General features: G+C 47.2%; 1 protein-coding gene across 2 annotated transcripts in view; it reads left to right on the plus strand.

The window, feature by feature from the left end:
- The window catches only part of TRAK1 (trafficking kinesin protein 1), a gene marked incomplete at its 5' end in the record, with an annotated part of 120840 nt that overhangs the window by 12096 nt on the left and 88506 nt on the right, over positions 1–20238 (plus strand). The window contains one exon of one of the 2 annotated variants that reach the window (XM_081159469.1): positions 17531–17591. The exons of the other annotated variant lie outside the window; for it this stretch is intronic. Of the gene's footprint in view, positions 1–17530; positions 17592–20238 lie in introns of those variants that run through there. 2 annotated transcript variants of the gene reach the window in all.

Genomic DNA, 20238 nt, shown 5'->3' on the forward strand with positions numbered 1-20238 from the left:
TAAGGGTTAGTCCCATGAAGCCTGGCAAGCTGTCTCCTGAGGGAGTGGTCCCGGCCTGGGGCTTTGGGGAAAGATATCCGCCCAGCATCACTCATGCCATGGTCGAGGGTTTTGGCCTCTCACGTGGGAAAGCAGCCAACTGGACTGAAAGCATGATTAGATCTCAAGGGAATGAAATAACTTGTCTTGCTGTACATCATGTGGAGAACTGAGGAGGTCTCTGTGTGGATGCGAGTGATAAGAGCAGTGGGATTCTGGGGTTTGCGTCCAGTCTTTATTCTGTGTGCGTATGGGTAGGGGATGTGCCTTTAACCTAGTTGAGATCACACTGTGCGTGTTGGTTCTGTATCGTGTGCCTTCCTCTCCCCACTTCATGCAAGAGCCCTGGGAACAGGGACCAAGGTAGCAAGGGTCCCCAGAATTTGAGTTCCAGTTGTCTGAGGTCGCTGTGCCCTGAGGAAGTTGGGGGCCGGGTGCACAGGCCCTCAGGAGTCATTTCTCCGTGGCATTTGGAGTTGTTGGGGCTCCTGGCTCGAGCCCCTGTGAAGGGGGACAGGCAGGGGAGCCCACTGCCCGGACCACTCCTCTGACATTTAGATCCCCTGACGCTGCAGGCTGCTGAATGTTGCTTTTTCATGTGCTGCCTGGAATAGGGCCTCGGACTCTCTCCTCCGGAACAATGGCTGCTTTGATGAGTCCTTGCTCCTCGCAGGCAACGTCCCACACAATGAAATCCTTTCCTTTTCATTTGTTTAAGCTGGTGGACCTTATGGACTCTGTCTGGTTGACTTTTATCTAATGTTTACAGTTAGTGCAGTGCGATAGCCCAGCTCATTTTTTGCATGAAGAAAAAGAAAAGGTACATTCCCCCCCTCCCCCCTTCCCAGAGGGAAAAAAGACCCTTTATGAGACAGAAAATACCACAGTCCCATTCAGAGTTAGGGATCAAATTGGTAGCAAAGAAAGTGCATAAAAGAGGGCCCTTGGGGCAGGTGGCTACTTTGGGGTGGGGGGAGTCTGTCCTCTTTGTGGGAGGCTGGGTACACTCTGCTGGGGCCCCCATTCTGTGGTGTGGTCCCTTCTCCTCCTGGACCCAGGTGAAGACTGGAGAAATCCTTGTCACAGGAGGCACTGCCCCTGAGATCCAGGCCCAGAGGAGTTGGCAGAGGCCAGGTTGGCGCCCATGCCAAAGGTCTGCTCTGAGCCAAGTTCACACTGACCCTGCTTGACATGGCTGGTCAGGTAGTGCGGGCCTGAACTGGCCCAGCAGAGAGGTGTCCTGGGTCCAGGACACTGCCTGTCTCCCTCCCTGATTCATCTTTCCTGAGAGCCTAGGCCCTTGTCTGCTGGTGACGGATTTACTGCTTATGTATGCCATGCAGCTGGGAACAAAACTGTCTGTCCCTGCAGACAGCCCAGCCCACCCTGATGCTTACTTAAGCTGTGACAGAACGTACTGGGAGGCACAGAGGTCTGCTTTCATTTTTTTAAAAATCTTATTTGCAAATTTATTTCTTACAGTTCTAGAGGCTGGAAGTCCAAGATCAAGGTGCCAGCAGATTTGATGCCTGCTGAGGGTTTGCTTTCTGGTTTCATAGACCCTTCTCATAGTGTCCTCATTTGGTGGGAGCGGACCTGCTTTTAACTTTAGTAGAACTTTTTCTAAATACTTGGGCTCCTCTGGAAGCATCTTCCTTTGGTTTTCTAAGGCCAGTTTCGTGCAGTCAGCACATTTATTGAGCATCTGCTGTTGTTGCTATTTGGGTGTTGAGGATACAGCGTACATAGGGACCTATCCTTACAGAGCTGGTGTGGGTGTGTGTGTTTATGTGTATAGAACTGTGTATGTCTGTACCAGTAAAAATAGCTACCCTTCCCATTTATTGAGGGCTCATATGTGCCAAGTACTGTGCTAAGTGCTTAATCAACATGACTCATAAATACTTAGGGCGTGATGACCTCCTATGGTCCTCCCTTTGGCTGGAGAGTTAAGCCTGGCTGGTACATGGACCACCCTGCTCTCCTGCTTTGTCCTGACCCCTAGCCCTGCACAGAGAGGCAGATCCATGTCCCACAGCAAGACCCTGCAGGCCAGAATTAGGAATGAGGCTTTTATTTTACTAATGAGTGGATTTTCAGCAGGAGAATCAGAAATAACTCACCCCAGGTCACCTGCTCACCAGCTAACTAGTCATATAGTCAGACCAACCATCAAGGACTTCCCACTGCTGGCCTGGTGCTTGGAAGCAGCATCAGTATAGGGGAGATTGCATTATTTCCTCTAAAAATGGCCTGCTGTTTTCCCACCATTGTACTTGTGCCCAGCATGGTTGAAACATTCAAAAGTATGGCACAGTTTACGTATGGTGGAAAGTGGAGATGACTTGGTTATTTTACTCACTGACACAGATATAGCCACGTCAGCAAGAGATGAGCCCTTCTCTATTTTCCAGCCTAATCGTTGACACGATTATCTCTGAACATTCGTTCGTAATATATCAGCTCTGGGTGTCCAAAGCTATGGACTTGTGAAAAAATTTTATTTTTCATATCATCGTCAGTGAGTAACTTTTGGCAACCATCACCACAATCAATTTTAAACACTTTCGTTAGCCCAGAAAGAAACCCCATGCCCATCCGCACTTACCCCACATTAACGCCAATCCTCCAACCCCAGTCACCCCCTGACCTACTTTCTTTTTCTTTGGGTTTGCTTGTTCTGGACATTTCACATAAATGGAATCATATAATACTTGATCCTTTGTGTCTGGCTCCTTTCACTTAGCGTGATGTTTTGGAGGTTCATTTATGCATCCAGTAATATCCCATTGTACGGATAGACCACATTTTGTTTATCCATTCATCAGTTGATGAACTGTTGGATTGTTTCCACTTTTTGGCTCTTTTGAATAACGCTGCTCTGAACATTCACAGACAAGATTTTATGTGGCCATATGTATTCATTTCTCTTGAGTAGATTCCTATGAGCGGAATTGCTAGATCACATGGTAACCTTTGATTGCAGCCATCCTAGTGGTGTGATGTGGTGTCTCCTTGTAGTTTTGATTTGCATTTCCTTGATGGCCGCTGATGTTGAGCTTCTTTTCATGTGCTTATTGGCCATTTGTCATATAAACTTTTGAAATTGTTTTGTTTAATGGAACTATATCTTGGAATAAATATCCTTGAATAAATGCTTAAAATATTTCAACATAAGCAGAAATACACTCTTTTTTTCTTACATCGTTGACTTTTCTTTTTTTTTTAAGATCTAATTGGCTTTGTGAAGCAATTCATGAATTGGGCAGCATTCCATCTAGCAACTAGAAGGGCATTCCCTCATTGATTTTTAGATGGATATTTAGTATACATATTAACTAGATTATTTCACCCAGGTGAATATTAAAAATTGTAAACTTAAAAGCATTACTTTTTTGTTCTGTTCGCTCAGAAATCGCATAGAAACAAGTTAAGAATTCCTTTTTAATGTCCCAAATGCAACGTAAGAGTATGCCTTTTTCATACCATCACCTTTAAATGTCCATGTGAGGATACAATATTGAGTAATTGGGATTTAAAAAAATTTGTAAGTCCTTCCCTTTTTTCTGGCTCTAATTGTTATAACAGACTGTTCTCCATCCTTCCTAATACTTTCAACATGGACATTTCTAGTTCCAATACCAGAGTTTTAAAAATAAAAATCTCGTGTGAGAGAGAGAGCACCCGAATTGCCTCCGTCAGAGGAGCCAGTGTTATGTGGATCTGAACCAACCTGTAACCTGAGTCACGCACAGCTGCTATTCCCGGAACAGGGGCCTGGTGAAGGGCACCTTCTGCTGCTTCATCCAGTTCAGATCCATTCAGACCCCGCAGCTTCCTACTGGGCTGTGATCGTGAGGCTTGGAAGCAGGGCATTGGTGCGTTCTAAGTACAGTAATTAAAATTACTCCTGAAATCTGTGAATTACTTTCCAGTATTTAGACCACCTGGGATATCCAGTGCTGCTTTGCATGTAAAGGAAGTGGAATATTCTTATGTGAATATTCTTGTGCACTATGAGCTCTTGGAGGGCTGGAATTTTGAGCAAGTATTTTCTCCATGTGTACTGACAGCCGGCTCACAGTGGTACTTCTTGAATGAATGAACAAATGAATGAATGAATGATGGGACCAGCAGAAACTGATTGCCAACCCCAATATCCAGCTTTTGTCATGGTTTCCTCTTTCCTAACAGAATTTGGTTTTGTTCCACTCTTCAGCCCCCTCTGCAGCATTGGGGGTGTGGTGAGGGTGGGGAGGTAGCAGGCAGGTGTTGATTGGTCCCAGCCCTTCGTAGTGGTCCCACTCCCCCTGCCATGGGTTTGACAAGGGTGATTGCGATTAGGACAAGTCTGCTTCAGTCTCCTGAGGAAGGTTCTCGTGGGGAGAGAGAGGGATGTGAAGAGACTGCCCCTCCTCTTTCCCTGGTCATTGCCGTGTGTGCTGTGTCTGCTGCCCTCACCTTGTGACGAGAGGAGAACCAGCCTGCAGGTGACCGCTGACGCTGAGCCTGTAGCCCCATGGAACAGGAGGGATGGGTTGGGTATTGGGGTTGGTTCACTGTCATCTGTATCCCAGGAACGCCGCATGTCCCTTCTCCATAAAGTGTCCTATAACTTTGAGAATTCCCTTTGTTTAACCTGCTACTTAGCCTATTAATTTGAAGTATTTGAAGAAATGGGAAAATACAACCAACTGAAAGATGTTTTCTTTATTCTAAATGACAGTAAACTTGAACGTGTCATTTAAGGCCGAGCTCAGACTTCACTTTCCTCCTTTACTCCTCCCCACACCTGCCCTTTGCCCAGGTTGGGGGTAGTGTGGCACCTTTGAGCTCTCCTCATGACTGAGCACTGGAGGAAGCCTTAAAGTGACCTTGTTCTCTGTCCTGCCTGATGCAAGGATGTCCCCTAATATCCAGTGTCTCCTCACCCATTGTTTTTTTGGCCACTTGAGTTGTTGAGCTAATTCTCCCTCTAACACCTGGCAAAGTAACTCACGTGCATTAAAATGATTCCCTTTGACTCAGCCATTTCATATCTAGGAGCCTATCCTTGGCTTTCAAAATGCACAAACCTGTTACCTGTTGTCCAGGGATATTCATTGTAGTATATGCAAAAGATTTAAAACAGTCTAAATGCCCCCTGCTAGGCTGCTGGTTAAGTTATGGTTTGTCCATTCACTGGATTACTGGGCATCTGTAAAAGTCAAGAGACATATGTACAGACATCGATAAGTGAGAAAAGCAAAGCGCAGAACTGTGCGTATAATATGCTACTTTCCTATTGAAGAAATAGGAATCTACCACATGTCACCAAAAGTTAAGCTCATAGGACACACCATTACCTTGTGTACCTCTAAGAAAGAAAGAAAATGCTATAGAGTAGTTGTAAAGTACCACTGGCTATAAGACACACCTCGATTTTGAAAATATTAAAAATGTGGAAAATCTGCAGCTTAGGAAAGTTACTCTTTACCACCTGCCCTTTGTGCTGTGATTCAAAAGAAAGTGGATCCAGGTGTGTATATACATACACATACACACATATATATATACATATACACACACATATATATACATATATACATGAGGTGTAAGTAGGTCTTAGGCTTCAGGGAACTTTCACGTGTGCTCCTGTTTATCTATAGATTTCAAGATCCCCACCCTCACTCCCCGCCCTAGGATGGGAACTGAGTTGACCATACCTTAAAAAGATATATACTTGTCTTGACTAGCAGGCTTTCTGGTAGTCTTCATGAATTCTAACAAAATTTTGAAAATAGTGGCTTGGTGACAATCGTGTGCCTCTCAGCAAGGCTGGCTCTTAAATTGGACCACAGGTTTTTCAGCATTTTCCTACAAGAATATATGTAATAGGTCATGTATAATTTTCTTTAGTAGTTACGTTTTATTTAAAAATTATCCAACTCAGCAGTGTTTATGGGAAACATTTTAAAGGTGCCAATTTCAGGGTGTTTTTTACCCTGCAGAGAACACCTGCGGTGGAGATGGTGCCAGACACAGTGTTGGGTTACTTAGAGTCTTTCCTGGCTTCCCCAGTTACTTGTGGTGCCTCAGTTTCCTCCTCTGTGAAATGGGAATGATAATATCTGCTCCTCCTACTTCACAGTTTTGTGAGGAATGAATGAGATATAATTTACGTAAAAGTGACATATACTTAGTATGGATAATATAATTTACATATCCATAGCAGTGATTCAGAAAGTGCTCAATCGATATTAATCACTTTTTTTCTGCATAAGAAATGTGCATTCCTTATTTCAAATATTCCATTCTTTTCATGTTGATGCCAGAGAACCATGTCATTAATAATCTTGATAATGTTGAGTCTTCCTATCCATGAACATGGAATGTCTCTCCATAGAGGGTTTTAAAGAAATCCCATTAGCAGTGAACAGAACATATGTAAACCATACCCACATGGAGCTTCATTTCTACTGGGGGGAAATGGACATTAAATGAGAAAATTACAGAATGTTAGAAGGAATAATTTCTAAGGAGAAAAGAAGGGAAGGCGATACTGAGTATTGGGAGAGATGCACAGTTTTAAACAGTGTTGTCAGGAAAGGGCTCACTGAGGGTTGATGTGTCTGTAACATCTGGAAAAAAATGAGAGGAAAGATCGTGAGGATCCCTGGGGAGGAGATTCCCAGTAGAGGGAACATGTACAGAGACCTAGAGCTTTGAGGAACTGAGGGGGCCAGGGCTGAATCACCTCTTTTGAAATATTTGCTTAAAGATTGAATAGGCAACACTGTGAAAACGAAATAAATATTATTTTAGGTGCACTTAAAATAATAAAGGGCAACCAAAGGCCTGTGCTTCAGTGTTTGCTGTCTCTTTGCTTTGGTAGCGTTGAGAATTCGGATGGCAGGGCTGCACCTGGCGGGGCTGCACCAGGCGGGGCTGCGCTTGTCCATCTCGCTGGTTTCTAGTTACAGCCTGTCACAGGGAAAACAGCCTTACTCTTCACATTGAACACCCATACTGTTTGTCAGGTGCATTTTGCAGACCCCAGGGGATCTTATCAGCTTGATTTCAGGGAGAAACAAAGTGACTTTCTGAGGGATTTAATGACTTATGTCAAAGGAGCCTGTGAAAACTAGAATCATAGTAAAGCTTTAGGCCTTGAAGTTGACCAAAAGTTTATTTAAAAAAATCAAAGCCACAAACTCTTTATTATGGTATAATTTTAGGTTTACAGAAGAATTGCAAAGATCATACAGAGTTCCCATACACCCTTGACCCAGCTTCCTCCCATGTTAACGTCATACATGACCACTAACATTAAGCGATGGGTTTGTGTGTACTTACCCACTTGGATACACTCCCAAGGGTGCATACACACACACGCACACACATGCACATGCAGTGTGAGGGAGGCAGGCCTGCTGTCTGTCCGTCCTTTGGTAGCCCATCACTCTCACACTCCCCGGGTCCAGAATGGACTCCGGCCATGGCAGAATCGGGCAGGGAGCTGCTTTGAAGCTCAAGTTCCAGAGCCGGAGATAGGGGACAACAGTCAGCTGTCTGGAGAGCTCCGGGTATCATGTGAACTCAGCGCCACTTGAACTTTATTTAGGAGAAGATTGGCCTGTGATACTTAATATAGACATCCCAGCCATCATGTGAGAATTCCATTCTGCTCAAGTACAAATACAAGGGAATTGGGGAGTGTTCACGTCTCTTCCTCTTTTTTTTCCAAATTTTTTTTCCCCTCACCCAAGGATATTCTTTCCATTGCTTTCCAGAGAGAGTGGGGGGGGGGGAGAGAGAGAGACATTGATGTGAGAGAGACACATCGATTATTTGCGCCCCCCCCCCCCGCCCCAATGGGGGCCAGGGATCGAGCCTGCAGCCGAGGTTCTTGCCCTTGGTCGGAACTGAACCCGGGACCCTTCAGTCCGAGGGCTGACACTGTAACCACAGAGCTAAACTGGCTTGGGCCACTTCTGCTTCTCTTCATGCTAAGTCATCTGCCTTCTTTCCCACCTAGTTTCTGATTCAGGAGGCCCACAGTGTATGCTGATTTATTAACTGATGAATTGGGAGCAGCAGGTCCATCCATCCCTGCGTTCGCCTGGATTTTGACTTTATTCAGCAGTACTTTGCTCTGGAAGTGGTCCAGGTTGCCTTGGAAGGGGACATTCGATCCACACGGTGACAGCCGTTGGCACTCGCTCTGGGGCTTAGGAGGGAGCCCACACCCTTCTAGGATGCTGCTGACGCCATCGCTCCAGGGCACAGCTGGCTCCCAGGGAGGCTGCCCAGCTGCGGGAGAAAGGGGGTGCAGTAGAGGAAAGTAGGTGTCATGGCCGAGAGACCGCTCGGGCTTCTGGAGCAGGAAGATCCTACGTGGTCGAGGTTTTGACCTTGGGCAAGGCCTCTCAGCTTCTAATATATCCACCTTCCTGTGGATGGAATGGAATTCTCCAAAAGCAGGGGTAGAAGCAGAAGTTGCTGCCAGTTTTTGATGTGGGATGTTCTTAGAGGACCGTTGGGATGCTGACGGGCTTCCCTGTTAGTGGAGATGCCAACATAGGACTTCAGTGCTAAGGATTCATATCTTTTGGCTAAAGGTAGATTAAAATTTTTTTGAATACATTGTTTTTCTACAAAGGCCAATTTCAGGAAAATAAAGCTTGCACTCACTTGTGAAAACATCCCAGTTATGCTTTTAGCATTTAAAAAGTTATACTCTTGTCTCAGAGACTAATTTTTTAACCTTTTGGAAGCTACAAACCCGGCTTCAGTGCAGTAGGTTGTGCGGCTGCACCTCTGAGCAAACTCCGTGTCTGTAGTAACCCTTTGCACGCACTTGTTCTGGTATTTTCCTCCTCACTGACCACATACTCGAGTTGTCTGTGAAATGCTGGCCGTGCCAGTGCCATCCGTATGCCTTAAAACAAGGTATTTTGTTATTGAGAAAGAACAAAACGGTGCCAGGTCTCTAACAAAGACTGTTCAGTCCTCTGCAAAATATAATTTTTATCAGTGAAGGTTCCGTTTCAAAACAGTGCTGGACAGTCAGTCCCTGCTCTCTGCCCCCCTGTGACCCCCTCCTGGGGAGCTGGCTTGTTGGGGGGGGGATGGGAGAAACTCCACCTAAGTCACATGGGTGGTGAGTAGTGACATCGGAATCCCAGGCCCAACTTTTCCATTCTCAAATCCAGTGCTCCTAGACCAGGGCTCAGCAGGTGACTCTGTCCCACCACCTGCTGTTGTAAATAAAGTTTTATTGGGGCACAGCCACATCCATTTGTTTACATATTGTCTGTGGCTGCTTTCCCGTTACAGAGCCAGTGGAATCGCTGCCACAGAGAAGACCGTATTGCCCTCCAAGCCCGAGGTGTTTCCTGTCTTGCCCTGTACAGACCCAGAGCGTAGCTGAAGTGTTCAGGTTCTCTGTGTTATCAGCTCTTTCTTGCAGGAAAGGCTTTGTCAGCGAGTTCTTGCTCCTTTGAAAAGGTGTGAACCACGCAGGGCAGGGCAAGCACAGCTCTGCCTCAGTGTCTGAGGGGCCCGAGACTGGCTGCCACACCCTGGGCCACACATCCTTGCTACAGCCCCATGCAGAGGTGGGATCTCTATTTCCCTTGAATCCGAGCTGGCCTCATGACTTACTTGTACCAATAGATTTAGCAGAAGTGACACTGTAACTCCCACGGCCTAGTCTAAAGGGCTCTGCCCTTTCTGCCCCTCACTGTGAATGCCCCCCTTGGGGTCCAGCCTGAGGAGCCCCATGGAAACAAGATGTTCCCACTGGAGAGAGATTCCCGTCTTCCAGCCACCGCCGCCAAGGAGGAAGACCTGTGAGTGAACCCATTTGACGCGCTCTAGCCCTTGCTGCCCTTCACGGAGACCCGGAGTGAGAACAGCAGGACCACCCAGCTGAGCCTCTGCCACTCCCACAGAATTGGGACAGACAGTAAATCGTTATTTTTGGCAACTGTGTTTCCAAGTGGTTTGTCTCTCTCTCTCTCTCTCTCTCTCTCTCTCTCTCTCTCTCTCTGTCTTTTTTTTTTTTTTAATTGAATTTTAGAGAGAGAGGAAGGGAGAGGGATAGAGAGAGAGAAACTCAATGTAAGAGAGAAACCCCATCAATCGCTGCCTCCTGCACACCCCCTACTGGGGATCGAGCCCACAGGCCAGGCATGTGCCCTGACCAGGAATCAAACTGTGACCCCTTGGATCCTAGGTCGACGCTCACCCGCTGAGGCACACCGGCCGGGCCGAGTGGTTGGTTTTGTGACGATAGGTACCTCCCAGACCAAGGTGAGATGGGGAGATGCCACACACGCCTCCGGGATTGCTCAGTAGTGACACATCCCCAAAATATGAATTCTCTCACCGTCAGTCCCTCGTCAGGCCCAGGATGACTTTGAGGTGTGGAGCAAATGCTTGAACTTGCGGGGTTACCCGCATGTCATTCCTAGGAACTCTTAATAACCTTATCAGCGGGGACCTGGGCGGCCACCACGTGCTTCTGGACTAGAAAGTGCAGAGTGCACTGCACGCCACTTGATTATGAACTTTTCATGGGAAAGCGAGCGAACGATAAACATTTTAAGCAGCTTACAGAATGTTTCCTAAAATAGCGAAGTTAAAATATTTGTGCTAACTTCTTGGGAATGAGAAGCTTTTCTGAAAATGATTTATGAATGATTCTACCCTAGAATATGAAGGCTGTGCTTTTTTTGTTTGTTTGTTTGTTTTGATGGTTATGGTGGGTAAAGGCTGTTGGATGCTGTTTGATTCCCAGCAGGGGTCAGAGAACATGGAAGTGCTGGCATGGGTTTTATTTTTATTTATTTATTTTTTTTGCTGGCTTGGGCTTTAAGACACGTGCCCTTCTGCAGACCCGAGTCCGTGGTGCTTGCTTGTGCTAAGCATTCCTGGCCACCCGGCCGTGAAGCGCTCCCATGGCCAAGCCCAGGGTTCCCTTACTCGCTGAGCATTTCGTGATGAACTTTGCATCCCGGAGAACGTCAGGCACGGTGGGTCATCTGCGTCCTGGACACAGGCCATGCTGTGTCCAGCATGGGGTCCGAGGCCAGGGCCAGTGCGGTGTACGGTTACATAGATCACAGTGCGAGCGGTAACCCTGGGGCTGGTGAGGAGGAGGCGCGCACAGGCCCTGCCTCTCCCCCTTTGTCCCTCGAATCTTAAGTTTCACCCACATTGAGCCTTTTTAGGGTTTTCTTGCCCCTTCTGCCAAAAATTCCCTCCCTGACCTTCCACTGAACACACAAACAATCCCCAAACCTTGTTACAAACGACACCTTGTTATGGACAACAATATATTTACACATCACACCCCAAATAATTTTAAAATTGGCTATACCCATACCACTCCCATAAACAAACGTGCTAAATAAAATTCAAGGTTTACTTCTTGCGTTTTTTTGTCTTTAGAATGTCTCTCATCGAGTGCGTAGCGTGTACAGAGTATTGTGTGCAAGAGTGACTTCGCTGCCGTCTTTTCCTCTTGCAGGTGTCACGCTACCATTCGGCTCTGTGATTACCTTCGTTCTTTCTGTGTCCAGGCAGTATTAGGGTCCCCATCTCCACTGATGCAATTTGATTTTTAGATTATGTAAAACAGTAACACGAGCCAAAGTCCAAAGTGTAGAAAAGGTGCACCCAGAGACGGCTCTTTACTCTCTCAATTCTCTCTCCCTTTTTCCACCTGCCCGCAGGGTAGTAATTTCCAGTTGTTAGTTCATCCCACGTTTATTTTTATAAGGACAAACAGCTGCTTGTATGTGAATATTTTATTCCCCCTTCTTTCTTGTACAAAAAGTAGTAATCTTATACCTATCTTTTTTCACTTAGTTGTTTATTATGGAGACTGTTCCAGAATCAGTTTACGGAGAACTCCTATATATATATGTATACACACACACACACACACACACACACACACTATTGCTGTGTAGTATTCCATTGTTTCTTTGAACAAATTCATTTTTATAAACATTTTGGTTGCTTCTAATAATTTACGAGTCATGTCATGTTGAGTAACTTTGCGTGATCTTTTCAGTGTTTTCCATATTTCTTGTTCAGTTTATTTTATTTTGCTCATATATGGAATTTTGTCTTCTAACTGGTTATTGGTTGTGGTTTTGAAAACCACTGATTGTTGTATTAATATATCCTCCTACTTTACTGATTTCCTTTATTGGTCGAATTGGTTTTGATATTTCTTGTGGTTTTTCCAGACATACGGTCATATCAGCAAAGAGACCATTTGACTTCCTTTCCAGTCTATGCCGCTGATTACTTCCGTTTGTCTAATTGTTTCAGCTAATACCCCTAACACGTTATTACACAGTAGTGGAGACAGTGAGTGTCTAACCTGGTTCCTAACCTCATTGAGAATGCTGCCAGTGCTTCCTGCGGAGTAAGATGTCAGGCTTTAGGACTGTGTGGTGTGTGTGTTTATGTTAAGGCAGCACCCATCCATCAATTCCTATTTCATGGAGTGTTTTTATTAGAAATAGGTTGTTGAATTTTATTGACTTTTTTTTGCAATAATTATAATTTTTCTCCTTAGATTTAGTAATATGTTGGGTCCTATTAATGGATTTTTAAAATGTTGAATCATGTTTACATTTCTGGAATAGGTCCCATGATGTGGGTTTTTTTGTTTTGTTTTTTAATGTCGTAGTTGAGCTGTTTTGCTCATGTTATATTAAGATTTTTTTATTGATATGCATGACTGAGATTAGTCTCTACATTTTTGGTGTGCTATATTATATAGTTTAGGCAACAATGTTAAATTTGCCTCATAGAAAAAGAAATGGATTTTTTTTTCCATTTCCTATGCTCTGGAACAATTTAAGTGTAATTGGGATTATCAGATCTTTGAATGTCTAATAGAATTCCCTGCGAAATTCTGATATAAATTGAATAGTAGAATGTGATGGAGAAAATTCTCATGTGAAAGTTTAAGGATTTTTAAAAAAACTTTCATGATGGGTTATATGTTCACAATTATAAGTATGAACAATAAGCTAACCAGAAATTTATCTAAAACCAATACCATTTCCAGAGATTCTTTTTAACTGGAATTTTTCAAAATGACATTGATATAAAAAAGGGGGGGATGCTGCCGAGATTGGAATCATTCTGTATTAGTTGAAGCCAAGCTATTTTAGAGCTTTGCCTTTTTTTTCTATATAACATGCTAATAGAGGCCAGGCAGATAACATAAAGGGATGAGACCAGCTGGGTATCAGGTACTAGGGAGCGGTGGGGACTGTGGCAAGTTGGAGGGCAGCTGCCTCCATGCGCCTGACCAAGTGTTACTTCTCAGCAACATCTCAGAATGTTGCCAGATCTCCAAACCTATCAAGGGAGGCCGAGAGCGCCACATTTTTTTACATGAAAACTTTTGACTTTCAAGACTTGGCAGTTAATTCAAAAATTAAAAACACGCTGTAGGCTAAACATAACAGAGTTTGAAAAATGTGACCCCATCCGCTCTCCTGAGGCCATGCAGGTGGCGCAATTTAGAAGCCGGGAGCAAGCCGTCCTAGTGGGGTCTGCCGTTAAACTCTCTGTTGCTAAGAGGAAGCCCTGAGGTGTGTTAGAGCCACCAAGGCCATGGGCAGAGCTGCGCTTGCCCCCTGGAAAGTCAAGGGTCAGAGAAAGACAGAGCCCAGCTTGGGAAGGCCGCAGGTGGGTACTGATCCCCTGAGCAAGGTCGGCACAGAAGTGGTGCCCCGGGGTGACTCAGTCCTCTCTGCCGTCCACCCGCCCAGCTCCTACCTGGTGTGTTTCCTCCTTTCGTGTCCGGTCTTGTCATTGTCTGTACGTGTTGTGCTCATCCGGGGGAGATCTTGCCATCCAGGCAACTATGTGACTGAGGGCCCAGCTGTCAATATTTATTTGGTGTGTTCAGGGCTGTTTTGACCAGTTCCCTGGTAACGGCCCTGTTAACTTCAGTGAGAAAGACTAATTGAGTGTCTTTTTCGGGGTGGGGGTGGGGGTGGGGGGTGATGTGCTTCCTGCAGTCTCTCAGCACCTCTGGTCTCTGACCTCACTGCCTCCTAAGATATTCTCATTCAGAGACTTTTGGCTTCTACCCTCAATACCACGCATTCCTAATTATTTGTGCTACTTCTTAAGTAATCCTGAGGTCTGCTTTGGATTATTTACTTAAAGTGCATGATAAAAACAGCTATGGTTTCCCATTCCCCCCCTCCCCCCCACGCCTGTGTCAGTGCTTTGTGGAGAGAGCCTTTTTTTTTTTTTTTTTGCCATCAAGCTGGTTTAAGTCCAGAATCTGACTTTAATGTGGACCTAATAAAACCGACTTTCCTCTTGGGGGATTACTTAAAATGAATAAAATCAGGAGCAGGAGACTTCTATTCGCCTGCAATGTGACTTGTTAGCCGAAGGAACTTTTATGCGGTACAGTTTGTCAATGCAGGGGCTTGATGGACTGGTTACAGGTAAGCACATTTTATTCAAAGAACAGTCTATGTAGCTAAGCTGCTCTGTCCGAGCCCAGAGATGGTTCTTCTCACTTGATACTGCAGGGAAGTCAGAATACAGTGACCACTCCGGTTACCATAGCTGTGGACTCTGTTTTCAACAACACGCAGGCCCTGATTTCCCTGTGGTTTAATGCACACCGAGAAGCTGATATGGAAACAGAAATGAAGCCTTCCTCAGAAATACAGTCAAATTCAAGCACAAATGTCCCGCCTTCCTCTGTTGCTTAGATGAGATTCATTTTTTTCTTTCTTTTTTTCTTTTAATCCTCACCTGAGGATATTTTTTCCATTGCTTTTCGGAGAGTGGAAGGGGGCGGGAGAGAGAGAAAGAGAAACATTGAGATGAGAGAGACACATCAATTGGTTGCCTTCCACATGCGCCCCGACTGGGGCCAGGGATGGAGCCTGCAACTCAGGTGTGTGCCCTTGGCTGGAATCGAACCCGGGACCCTTCAGTCTGCAGGCCGACGCTCTAACCACTGAACCACACCGGCCAGGGACTTTTTATAGATGAGAAAACTGAGGCTCACAGAGGTTAACTAACTTGCCCGACATCACGTAGTGGTGACTAATGGTGACTGTGTCTTTCTGTCCCCGGAGGGGGTGAGCTTGTAGTGGAGGTGCTTTCTTTAGGAAATGCGTTTGTGCCTGCGTTGAGGAGATGTGCTCATAGCCAGGCGGTTGAAAGTGTGGGCGGGTAGGATGGTGCAGTGGCGAAGGGGCTGGATTGTCGTGTTGAAGGACAGCCAGGGACCTCCTAAGGAGGGGTGACAGCGGTAGTTCTGTGGGTGGGGATAGGCTATGGGTGCGGGATGCCTGTGAAGAGGAAATTCTACTGGAAATATGTTTTTATTATATTGGCCTGTGTCTCATTTTTATTAAAACAGAGACTCCATATTCTGTCCATACCCTGTTTTGTGATCTGCCCTTCGCCCACTCCGTCTATTCCGAGCAGCACGCCTTGGCCACCAGGTGTTTCTCTGCGGCGCCGTTAGAGGTGGAGCTGTGGTGAGAAGCGTACACACCTGCCATACGGATGGACCCGGCTTGATTGAATTGAAATCCACATTATTAGGTGTTTTCATGTCCCAGTTTCTCTCTGTTGTGCTATGCTGAGAAGAGGAAGGTTGAATGTCTGTACACAGTCGCACTCTTTTCTTAGGAAATAATTGTAGAAGTGGAGTTGCTTTTGTTGCATGCCCCTGGGCACACGTGAGCTCACTACCTGCACCCTTGTCTGAAGCACAGGTGGAATGATAGATAACAAGTTGGTATCACAGTCGTGTTTTAATTTTCATTTCTTTCATTACTGGTGGGTGTTTTTCTGAAAACTTTTATTACTGAATTTTCTTGAATAAAAGTTCATACATAAGCATTTTTAATTATGGGTTTTAATGTGTTTTGATGGTCTTCATGATTTCTTGGCATACATTTGTTGTGAAATCAGTGTTACCTTATAATCTTAAAAAATAATTCTTTCATGTAGATTTGCTCTTTTTAGGTCCCAGTGTTTTCTTCTGAAATTTTTCAAATCCACATACGCAGTCAGAGAAAGTTCAACGAACTAAGTTGATGTATACCGTACACATTTATTGGTGTGTGTGCCCTGTGCTGTAGTATTAAACAGGTTTGGCTTCCACACACGCCCCACCCGAGGGAGGATCTTGGACGGTGGGTGAGTTCCTTCCAGCCCCCTTTCCCGTCGGCCACTCTCGGAGGTGATGATGCAGCTGGCAGGGTGCTGTGAGATCTGGCCGGGCACAGGGTCCCTGTGGAGTCACCGGGGGCCCCTTGTGCGCTTGGCCTTGCTGGAGTCATGATTTTTAAAAGGCTGACTCTTCCTGGGGAGTGAATGTAGTAAAAGCCAGGCTCTCCCAAGGAGTCACAGCCAGAAAGCTGCTCTCTCCCCTCTTCCTCTCTCCCATCCTCACGCCCGCTCCCTGGCCTCTCACTCTGGTGATTATATTACCTTTATCCTAGAGAGTGACAGCGCAGCATCTGCTGATCTGGGCAGGATGAGGTTCATTCCTAATTCAGGCCTGTGCACCGGGAAGGCGGGCCAGGCCTCATGCCTGCCCCCTGGATCTCAGCTGTCTTTTCTCCCCATTTCTCGCTCCCTGGAGACCCCACGGCCCTTCCAAGTGATGACACATGCAGTGTGGGCCCCAGGGCTTCCTAATTTAGCATCTGGCTTTTCTTGGGGGGTGGGGGAAGCTTTCCTCCTCAAAGCCGCAGCTCTCCAGCTGGGCATCTCAGAGATTTCCAACAAGCCACCCCCCGGGGACTTGGCGTGAGGTTACTGCTCCTGCCAACGTCTCCAGCTCTGGCCAGCCTCCAGATTTCCTCCCGGTGTCCTGGGAATGTGAAGAGAGACCACTGCAGTGTCTGATTGGGGTTTGGAGTGGGGCAGGGAGCATGCACTCAGGATGCTGTGCTGAGGACGACTCAGTCCTCCCTGCCACCCCTCCTGCCTGCCTGCCACCCGCAGGCTGGCCTCCCCCTCCCCAGCTGGCAGAGTGAAGTGTCCAGAGGCTTTGCCCTGAGTCAGTTTGGGAGCACAGAGCGAGCCCCCCCGGCCTGGCATGCTGGGAGCCCTGTGCACAGTAACGTCCTCCAGTTCCCATTTCTAGTCGGGCCTGGGAACGCTGGCTCCCGGGACCCACAGCCAAGCTTAAAGGACTTGCCCAGCTTTGGGGTCTCTCAGGTGACACATGTCTGTGCTGGGCCCGGGCCAGCTGGTCTCGCTGGGCTCGCTTTTTGCTGGAAGGCACAGAAAGGTTCTGCTGGGGACAGAAGAGGAGAGGCTGGCCGTAGGGAGGTACAGCTCAGCCTCCACCCCGGGCTCTTTGGCAGGAGAGGGAGCTATTTATGGCGGGTTTGGACCTGCGGGGCCAGTGAGAGCGAGGGGGACGGTTACGTAAGGCTGGCGGAGCCGCGGCCCCTCAGTCTCACTCCCTCCTGCCGCTGGAGGCAGGGCCGGGCTGGCAGAGGTGGCGAGCCCGCTGCAGCAGGAGTCTTTTTGGAAAGGTGGGGGGGCATTTGGTCCCGTGACAGCAGCATTCATTCATGAGCCCCTATGGATGGGATGGACTTGGCATTCACTGGGGGCCTGTGGGGGGTGGGGGTGTGGGTTGCTCTGTCCTTGGCAAGGTTTAGAAAAGAGAGGGTTGAGTTATGGGACTCACTGGGTCCGAGTCATTTTTCTCTAGTTGCCTTGAGTTATGGCCACTTTCTTGGAGTGATTCTTGATTTTTTAAAAAACTATTTTGGGGGATTCACTTTCTTCAGAGCCAGAGAATCATGTAGCCTTAGAAATGGCATTTATTTTGTGTGCATGTGTACAGCCAGTTGCATGTGTGTGCACGTGTGTGCATGTGGGTGTAGGTGCATGTGTGTGTGCATATGTATGTGCATGTGGGAGGGTGGGTGGGCATGGGAAAGTGATAGCAAGGGAGGAAAGACACGCATGACAGGCACACATGTGCAGTCCCCTTTCTGCACCGAAGTCCAGTGGAAACCATGACAGCGTCTGCCTGGTCTCCAGCTGTCCTGGCCTCTCCATTTCGAGGGGCCCTCTGGGCTCTCATAGGAGTCCACAGAGGCCCCGACAGCCGTCCTTGAGACCATGTGGCATCTCCTCGCCTGTGCCTTCGGTCACTCCAGTGTGGCTCTGACTTTCTGGCCGTAGTGGTGGATGTTGGCTCCTTCACATTTTCTTTCTTGTTCTATGTGTCTTCTCCCAAGCTGCTCCTTCCCTGTGCAGCAGGAGTTAAAATTGTTTGAGTAAATAAGAGATGCCTCCCAGTCCTGCTTCTGTCGTTAATGAGATAAAATTTTGCGCCAGTCACCTAACCTTTGCTCTAGCGTAGACTTACTTTTCCAGGGCACAGCGCACCAGGCCTGTGAAAGCCACAGGGAGCCGTCTGTTGCAGGGCCGAGGCTGCTCCCCGGCCCACCTGGCACCTCCCTGCAGACCTGCAGCTCATCTCCTCCGCATCTGCCAGCTCTTCGCCCCTGCCATGCTATTTCCCACCACTTAGCCACTTGCCCAGTTATTTAGGGAGCTGGCCTGGGCTGCTGAGACTGCCGGGAAGGTCAGATGAGGTAGGAGAGCGATAAGACGGAGAAGGGGAGGAGCCGACCTGCAGGGTTGCCCATCAGGTGGCCCTGGATGGCCCCGAGGTCAGACCTCATCCTTAGGTTGGCTGGGCTGTGCGTGGTTCTTCTGTGGACTGGACTGGTCACAGTGGGGTCTTTGCATTGAGTTCCTTTGCCCCTGTTACGGCAGGATGGTTATTTTGAGAGCCAGTGGAGAGATGTAGGAGAATGGTCACTGGCCAAGGATCCCATAGAATGTCTGATTCTCCACTAGACTGTGAGTATCTTTATTTATACTCACCCAAGGATATGTTTTTGTTGATTTGAGAGAGAGAGACATTGATGTGAGAAAGAAACATCTTTTTAAAAAATATGTTTTTATTGATTTTCAGAGAGAGAGGAACATTGATCTGAGAGAAACATTGATTGTTTGCCTCCAGTATGCGCCCTGACTGGGGATTGAACCTGCAACCTAGGCCTATGCCCTGACCAGGAATCAAACCCTCAAAACTTTTGGTGTACAGGACGACACCCCAACTAACTGAGCCACCTGGCCAGGGCTGGACTGTGAGTATCTTTAAGTAGAGTGTTACAACTGTAAGGAAAAGAGCAGCGTCTTCAGAGCCATTCAAATCTGGATTCAAATCCTAGGCATGTTATTTAATCTCCCTGAGCCTTTTTCCTCTCCTGTAGAAAGCAGATAGTGATATTATTTATAGGTGGTGAGCCTTAAACGGGGTCACGCATGTACATTACTGAGCCCAGTGCCAGGCCTGTAGCTCATCTTACAGTTACAGGAGAGCTGGGATGTCTGCACTTTAACTGAGGCACATGTGGGTCTCACCACTGTCCAAGCAGGCAGCAGTTTCCTTAGAGAAGTAGCCGTAGGATGGCAAGAAAAAGAACCGCCCGGCCGGAGAGCAGGAGACGTCAGCGCTGGTCTTACTCTAGTCAAGGTCGTTGGTGAGAGAGCCCGCCTCAAGCAAGGGTCGAGGTCCTGGAGTGGTCACCATGATTCCAAGTGGCTCTTTCCCCTTGGGACCCATCCATAACCTGCAGGTCGCCTGGCCTCATGGGGCTGTTCCTAAGATACAGATGTGTTGAAAATATTCTTCCATCCTATGTTCAGGTGCTAAATGCTTATGACCCATAGGGCGTGTCTTGAGACTTCTGATTCAGGTCATCTGCTTTCACCGTGTCTGCTTCTGCCAGCAGCTTGACAACCAGGTAGCAGTTCCCACACTTTTTAGGGGAGAGACCTCTTGGAACCTGACCAAGGGCTGCAATCAGTAGGTGGTGGCTGAGCTGGGACTCAACCCAGGCCTGCCTGGTCCCCAGCGTTGGATCTCAGTCATCTTCTTCTGGGGCCGAAAGGGTCTGGGTGTCCGTGGGCTGCCCTGGTCCTCCCTCTCCCTGGGCTTGGGGCAATACCAGGGGCTCCTGAGGCATGCTGTGTCTTCAGAATTAAAGGCCACTGTGGGAGGCAAACTTCTGAAGTCATTTCTTCAAGATTACTATCCCCAGGTTAATCAGTCAAGCACTAATCTAGGGACTGCTCCAAGGGACTTTGCAGATG

This window comes from Miniopterus schreibersii (genome assembly GCF_964146895.1).
Source record: "Miniopterus schreibersii genome assembly, chromosome: 15".
Taxonomy (NCBI): domain Eukaryota; kingdom Metazoa; phylum Chordata; class Mammalia; order Chiroptera; family Miniopteridae; genus Miniopterus; species Miniopterus schreibersii.